The 7094-nt window shown below is 37.5% G+C and overlaps 1 non-coding gene across 1 annotated transcript; it reads left to right on the forward strand.

Annotated features, from left to right (window-relative positions):
* The first annotated feature begins 1375 nt into the window (after positions 1-1375).
* LOC123853364 (U4 spliceosomal RNA) lies at positions 1376-1522 on the forward strand. Its single transcript, XR_006793128.2, has one exon. It is a non-coding gene; the product is annotated as a U4 spliceosomal RNA (small nuclear RNA).
* Positions 1523-7094: the final 5572 nt, after the last annotated feature.

The following is a 7094-nucleotide window of genomic DNA, read 5'->3' on the forward strand; positions in this document are numbered from 1 at the left end:
TTGCTAAAAAAAAAAAAAAAAGAGAGAGAGAGAGAATTTAATGACTGTTGGCCAGATAATATGTAAATAGGCATAGTTCTTGCCAAAATGAACATTCTAAATTCTCACTACAGAATCCACAGAGGGAAAACAAGATTTAGTCAGAACACCCAAGGCAGGTTGTTTCAGGTGAGTGAAAACAGATAAGTTGGTTACTATATGAAAGTGCATGTCCACCCACAAACTATTCAACCAACAGCCCCAGCCACCTCCCCTCTCCAAGTTGGCAGAAGACCTGCTTGTGAAATCAAGGACAAAGATCAGATCCACACAAGACAATGGTCCCAAAGATTCTAAATTACACCAAATTTTGATATTTATCAAAATGAATTATTTTCCATTGTCTGAAGGGAGTTACAGGGTTTGGGAGGAATAAGACAAAGAAGGAAACTAGTTATTCTAAAGGTTATTCTGCTGTTATTTCAAGAGTTTCATCTGGAGAACTTCATTTATACAAAGCAAGAATAAATGTTTCATAATGAAGTTATGGAGGCATACAGAGAGGTGGGTGGCACAGGGTGCTAATTTAAAAGACACTTATCTCCAATGATATGAGTATGTTAATTTTCTGCTAAAATGTTCATATCCTTCTGGTGCTGGCCTGAGTGTAAAGGTGGTGAAATGAATCCCCATAAATCTTAGTTCACATCCAGTGGGGATGTTGATTTTTCACATTCAGCCATTTCATATGTATAAAATCAATAGAGATCCTTCCTTCTCTGCAGTTTAACCGTTAATTGGCTCAGCCTAGTTTTAGAAACAATTATGAAAATAACCAAAATGAAGGCTCTTTCCTCACTAAAATTCAATTTTCTTTTTTTTTTAGAGCACATTTTACTTTTATTTTATTTTTTATTTTTTGAAAGTTAATTCCAGTATAGTTAAGATACAGTGTTATATTAGTTTCAGGTGTAGAATATAGTGATTCAACAATTCTGTACATTACTCAGTGCTCATCCTGACAGGTGTACTCTTTTTTTCTTTCCAAAATTTTATTTTTTTTTTCACTTAGAATCATTACTTTTCTAAAATTTTGTTCAGTTAGCCAACATATAGTACTAAGATTCAATTTTCAGCTAGCATAGACCATATGCAATTGAAATAAGAAAACTGCTCTTTTCAGGGCACCTGGCTGGTTCAGTTGGTAGAGCATGTGACTCGATCTCAGGGTTGCGAATTTAAGCCCTACATTGGGCATAGAGCTGACTTAAAAATATAAATTAAGAAAAAATAATAAATGCTCTTTTTCAACGGTGAGAGCCAGAAATCTCAGTTCTGGATCTAACCTTATCAGTCTCTTGCATTCTCTGGGTTTGTGATTTACTGTCAAAAAAGAAGCTTTGCGCAGTGGCAGTATTGTAGCCAATGAGGTTTATCCGAGGCACGATTATTGCTAATTGAAAACTTTTCCCCATACTGTCAAAAAAGATAATATCTTTTCTATGTGTTTTCTTTCAAATAATATTTTCCATTTTTTCAAAGACTTTTCCTTTAAAATGTATCACAAGTCTCAAATTGATCAAATCCAGATTTTATGATTTTATATTAAAAATTTAAGAACTCCAAAACATATTATTATTCTGTTCCAAAAAACATACTATTCCTTTACCTGCCTCCATTCGCTAGTTGTTTTTAAGTCTGATTCTTTTTGCAATCCCCTCTTAGTCATTAATGCTTTCCATTTTAAACCCATTGTTGAGAATTTTTGGAAACAAAATTCTCAGAGAAGAAAATTACTTCTGCTGTAGATTATCTATTGCTGCATAACAATTTATCTCAAAATTTAGTGGCCTAAAAAAAAAAAAGTCATTTACTGCTTGAGGATTACAATATAGGCAAGTTTGGTGGGGACTTACCTTTGCTTTTTGCACTCCTGGTGTCACAGTTTCTCAACTGGGGCTCTAGTGGTCACATCCAAGGTGGCTCACTTACATAGCTGGCAGGTTGGTGCTGCCTGTAAGGGAGTTCAGCAGGACTTTGGCTAGGCTTTTCATTCATGTCAGCCTCTTCATGAACTGCTAGCATAATGCTAATTCTCACCATAACAGCTTTCTCAAAAAAGAAGATGCTGAGGCTGCAGGTATTCTTTAAATATTAACTTAAAATTTCCAAAACTCACTTCTTCCATATCTTTATTGGTCAAAGCAGTCATAGACCCACTCCAGAATCAAAGGGAAAAGACATAAGCTCTTGATGCAAGAAACATTGTGTACACAAAAGGAGGAATGAAATTTTTAAAGTTCTTTTTGGACACTAGTTCCCTCGGTCTGCCATCTAGCCACAATCCTTGTGCTACACATGCAAAAATATACACATACATACATACATACATACATACATACATGCTAACCTTTCTCAAGATCCCAAAAATACTGCTCTCATAAAATCATCAGCTCAAATTTCAGGATCTTGTGATCCAAATCACAAGATACATTTCTTCCATTGTGGCTCCTTCGTTGTAGCTTCTGGGGTGGTTTATCTAAATTTGAAGAATTTGTGAACTAAGGATACAAATTCTCAGCTTCATATACACCCAACGTAGGACAAACAGAGGATCATCACTGCCATTCCTCTCATTTCAAAGGGAAGGAGAAGGAGGAAGCACACAGTCACTGGTGGAGAGCAATTGTGAAATCTAGCTGGACCCACAGCACCAGTTGATTAGGGCCCACTGCAGCTACCTGGGAGTAGTTCTCTGTGATTCTTGACTCTATCCTTTAAATAATCCTTCATTTCCCATAAGAAATGGCTTATGTTGTAGCTAAAATAATTTCTCAACTTGCTTCCTGCCCATAGGACCTTGAAGGCCCAGAGTCCTCTTTTTAATATAAACTGGCTTTATGCCTTTCAGTCCAAGATGATACAATTTCTTTAAAACTTTTGTGAGTTTCTCATGTATAAAATTAGACCAAAGTCACAATCACACTCCATTAGACAGAAGCCATACCACATTTATTTACTGAGATAGGCATTTCTCTACCTTGTGCTCCATGTGAGATTGATATAGGAGAATAATCTTGAGATTCTTAGAAGCCCAAATGTCCAGTCGACAGGTGTACAAGGCACACCTTGATATTATTAGAAGAATTTTTGTCCAGCTTAAAGACACCACCTTAAATATCTCTTGTCTGAGCTAAGACTAACTTACTCTAAGGGTATGTTAGGCTGTAAGTGCTCTGGATTTTATTTTTTCCTTAAGGCCATTTATTACTTTCAAAATATCTTGCTATCTGGAGAAGCTGAGAAGGATAAACTACTTTATTTCCAACACAGTAAATTCTGGCTTCTTTGTATTTCCTCTAAATTCTGCTTGAAATTAAATAGTTGCCCTCTAACTCATGTAGTTTCTCCTATACTTTATTATAATCAGCTGAATGTAGCCAGTTATCCCCTACAAAATTCTGCTTTGAAATCTTAGACCCATAAGTTCATTAGGTATCCATCTAACTTCCATTTGCTGAAGCCTACAATTTCACCAAATGTTTCATCACCATATAACATGGGTCCCCCTTTCCTCAGTCTTATAAAAATTTTCTTACTGTCCTTCAAGCCTTCATAATGGTCTTTTTTTTTCTTTTTGAAACCTTCAGACTTCTGCAACAACTCAAACCCAAAGCCACATTCTTTAAGGTTTCTCTTACTGAGGACCCATATTTTTAGCTGTTAAATTCTTCAGTCAGCATTCAGAGATACAAAGTCATTATGTGTATCATTAAATAAGGGATGTATTGTAGAAATAAGATCCTACAAAATTTCAGGAAAGACTGGAGAAGTAGGAATCTGAAAGGAGGACTTGAGGGATAAGAATAAAGTCCCCAAGCAGTCCTCTTGAAGCCAGTGTGCCCAGCTGCCAGAGCAGGGTCATCAGAGAGAACAGATGGGGAGTCAGTGGTAGGTTTGGCCTCTGCATCTGATCTGTGTGCCTGGATCACTGGGAGTTGGCCAGACCAGCAGTCCAGAAGAGGACCTGATGATACCTGGTGGAAGAGATTAAGACAAGATGGGACCTGCTGGCACCTGTCTCTCTCACTGCCTCCCACCAGGATGACCTTCAGAACATCACAGCTCCTGCTTGTTTCTGCCTGCTCAATTCCATTCAGCTTTCTCTTTTAGCCAACTCTGATCTGGAATCAGTGAAGGGGGTTCTGTAAAATGGAGTTCCAGTTTAGCCAAGGTGATGTAGTACACCCCACTTCAACTTCAACCCAGTGAGATCTGGGTATATGTGGTGAAAGTTAAAATGTTCTCTGGATTATTCTTCTGGATATCAAAATTGTTGTCAGTAGTAACCAGTTTATTTCTCTTGCTTTCTTTCTGAAGTGAGGTGGTCCTTGGGGATAAAAGCCATCTTGACCAGCAGATGAGTTATGTGGACCTCTCTTGAATGTGCTAAAATCATCCTTCTTCAAATTTTGTCACTACCATAAACTAAACAAGACTTAAATTTTAGAATGGTGATCTTAGGCCAACTTATACATTTGTGGTCAATTGTATACCATATAGCCATCTCACCAAGGGAAAATAGTGAAATTGGGTGACAAGAAAGGAATGATGTGCTAGTCATTTTAATGACTAATTTTAAATGCAGGTGGATCATGTCACTTCCTCACTGAATCTGTCCAGCCACAACATTTCTGCTCCTTCTTCAGCTCCAGTTGTACAGCCCAGAATTGCTGGGTTCTCCACATGCAACTTGGGGCCCATGCTCTGTCCATGCTCCTTCCCCTCCCCAGTTTGCCTTCTTGTCCTGTACAACTTTCCATTTATTCAATAAGCCCCTCTTTCTGCCTGGAAGATTTCTACTCCTCACTTCAGATCTGGTTCCACGTCACTTCTCAGGAAACATTTGCTAGATCCCCCAGCCCCACATGCAGAAGAGAATTAATTACTTCTTCCACCTCCAGGGTGCTTCATGCCTGCCTATGTTATAATGCATATGACATTCTAGTAAAGTGCATACTTAGTCTGACTCCAGATCTAGCTAATGAGCTCCGGGGGGTGGGAGGGCAGATAGGGATCTTATTCTTCATTAAGAATATCTCCATCCATAGGACAAGATTGGCACATAGATCATCACAAATATTGGTCAGAAATGGATGTGCCAATTGGTGGGTAGCACAAAGGATGGATAAATGAATAAATGGAAAATACATGAAAAAAATAGTGAACATTTCCCCTAAGCCTTGCCCTGTACCTTACTGCCAACTAAAATACCAGGCAGAATTAATGTGCAACCCTGAGATGACCAGTAGAGTTAGGGTGAGGAGTGGATGGTCTCCATGACTACACAGATTCCCTGAGCAGTAGTCTTGGGAAATCAGGAAGGCCTTACAGGCAGACACAGCATGACAAATCTAATGGAAAAATCCATAATTCCACCAGAAAGATAGGTGTGTAAGTGTTCCCTTTCCATCCCCCAGACTACCTCCATCCCATAAAATAAATGTAACTGCATTTGTCATCAATAGGACTGAGCTGTCTTCTTCCACTATGGGAATTCCCTGGTACGGGCTGGCACCATTGCATTTCCTTAAACCAACCAGTAAAAAGATGGGGCATGTAGAATCTTTAAAAAGGAAAGATCCTGGTCCTGCCATTCACTGATTCAGACATTACTATACCCCTAGTCTCAGCCATGTACTCACATTCACACATACACAAATACACAGCATTTCTTCCTTCTACATCCTCTCAGTCAAAAAATTGACAAACCAGAGGAAGGAAACCCAGAAAGTTTTGATGGAGACAGAAAACATCTAAAGGTCCTAAGGCAAAAATAGGAAACAATAAGTCAAGACAAATCCCATCCTTCACTATTGATTTTTTAAAAATCTCATTATAAATGCAACTTGCCACATTTTGAAGGCAAAAAATAATTTGAACTGTATGAAATAAAAAGAAAACATTTCATTACTTTATCCCACCCCCTAATCCATAAAGCCTTCTCCCTCAAAGTGTCCACCATTAAGATTTTGCTATCTTTCATGATATACAATGACCTTTGAACAACACAGATTTGAACTGCATGGGTCCACTTATACAAAGATTTTTTAGTCTATAAATACAGTACTGTACTGTCAATGCATTTTCTCTTCCTTATGATTTTCTTTTTTAAAAAAGATTTATTTATTTGAGAGAGAGAGAGAGAGAATGACTAGGAGGGGCAGAGGGAGAGAGAATCTCAAGCAGACTCTGTGCTGAGTGCAGAGCTCAATGTAGGGCTCAATCCCAGGACTCTGAGATCATGACCTGAGCTGAAACCAAGAGTTGGACACTTAACCGATTGAGCCACCTAGGTGTCCCCTTATGATTTTCTTAATAACATTTTTTCCTAGCTTACTTTATTGTAAGAATACAGCATATAATACATATACAAGATATGTGCTAATTGATTGTTTATGTTATTAGTAAGGCAACAGGTGGCTACTAAGTTTTCAGGGAGTCAAAAGTCATGCTCAGATTTTCAATTGTGTGGGGGATCAGCACCCCTATCCTCCAGGTTGTTCAAGAGTCATTTATGTAAATGTAAACATAAAGACATATGTTTTTGAATGCAGTTTTAAACAAGTTATACATATTGTTATCCAACTGGTTCTTTCCATTTAACAATTCTTTCCATATGAATATATATGCATTTACTGAATTCTCTTTTTTCATTCTCTTCCTTCTTACCCTCTTCTACACAGTCATACACTCATAGACACATACACACACATACACATAGTTTTTTCATTGTTTGTTATTCCAATTTGGTATTATATTGCATATTTTATGCATCTTGTTTTTCTGACCCAAATATATCTCATGAAATCAATTGGTTTAGCTCTAGTTCATTCTTCTTAATAGCTGAACTATTCCATTCCATAAAGTCACAAATATTGCACTGTGTGAACACATCATGGTTTATTAAATCATTTCTCATTTGATGTATGTTAATTTTCTGTTTGTTGTGATCGCAACCAATGCTGCAGTCAATGCATATACATATTCTTAAACACCAGTGTTTTTATGTATGTTATAAATTCTCAGGAGTCAGCTTACTGATTCAAGGGTAC

The sequence above is a fragment of the Mirounga angustirostris genome, unplaced genomic scaffold (genome assembly GCF_029215605.1).
Source record: "Mirounga angustirostris isolate CCGP_5_RB_7025 unplaced genomic scaffold, mMirAng1.0.hap1 SCAF_14, whole genome shotgun sequence".
In the NCBI taxonomy this organism is placed as follows: Eukaryota; Metazoa; Chordata; class Mammalia; order Carnivora; family Phocidae; genus Mirounga; species Mirounga angustirostris.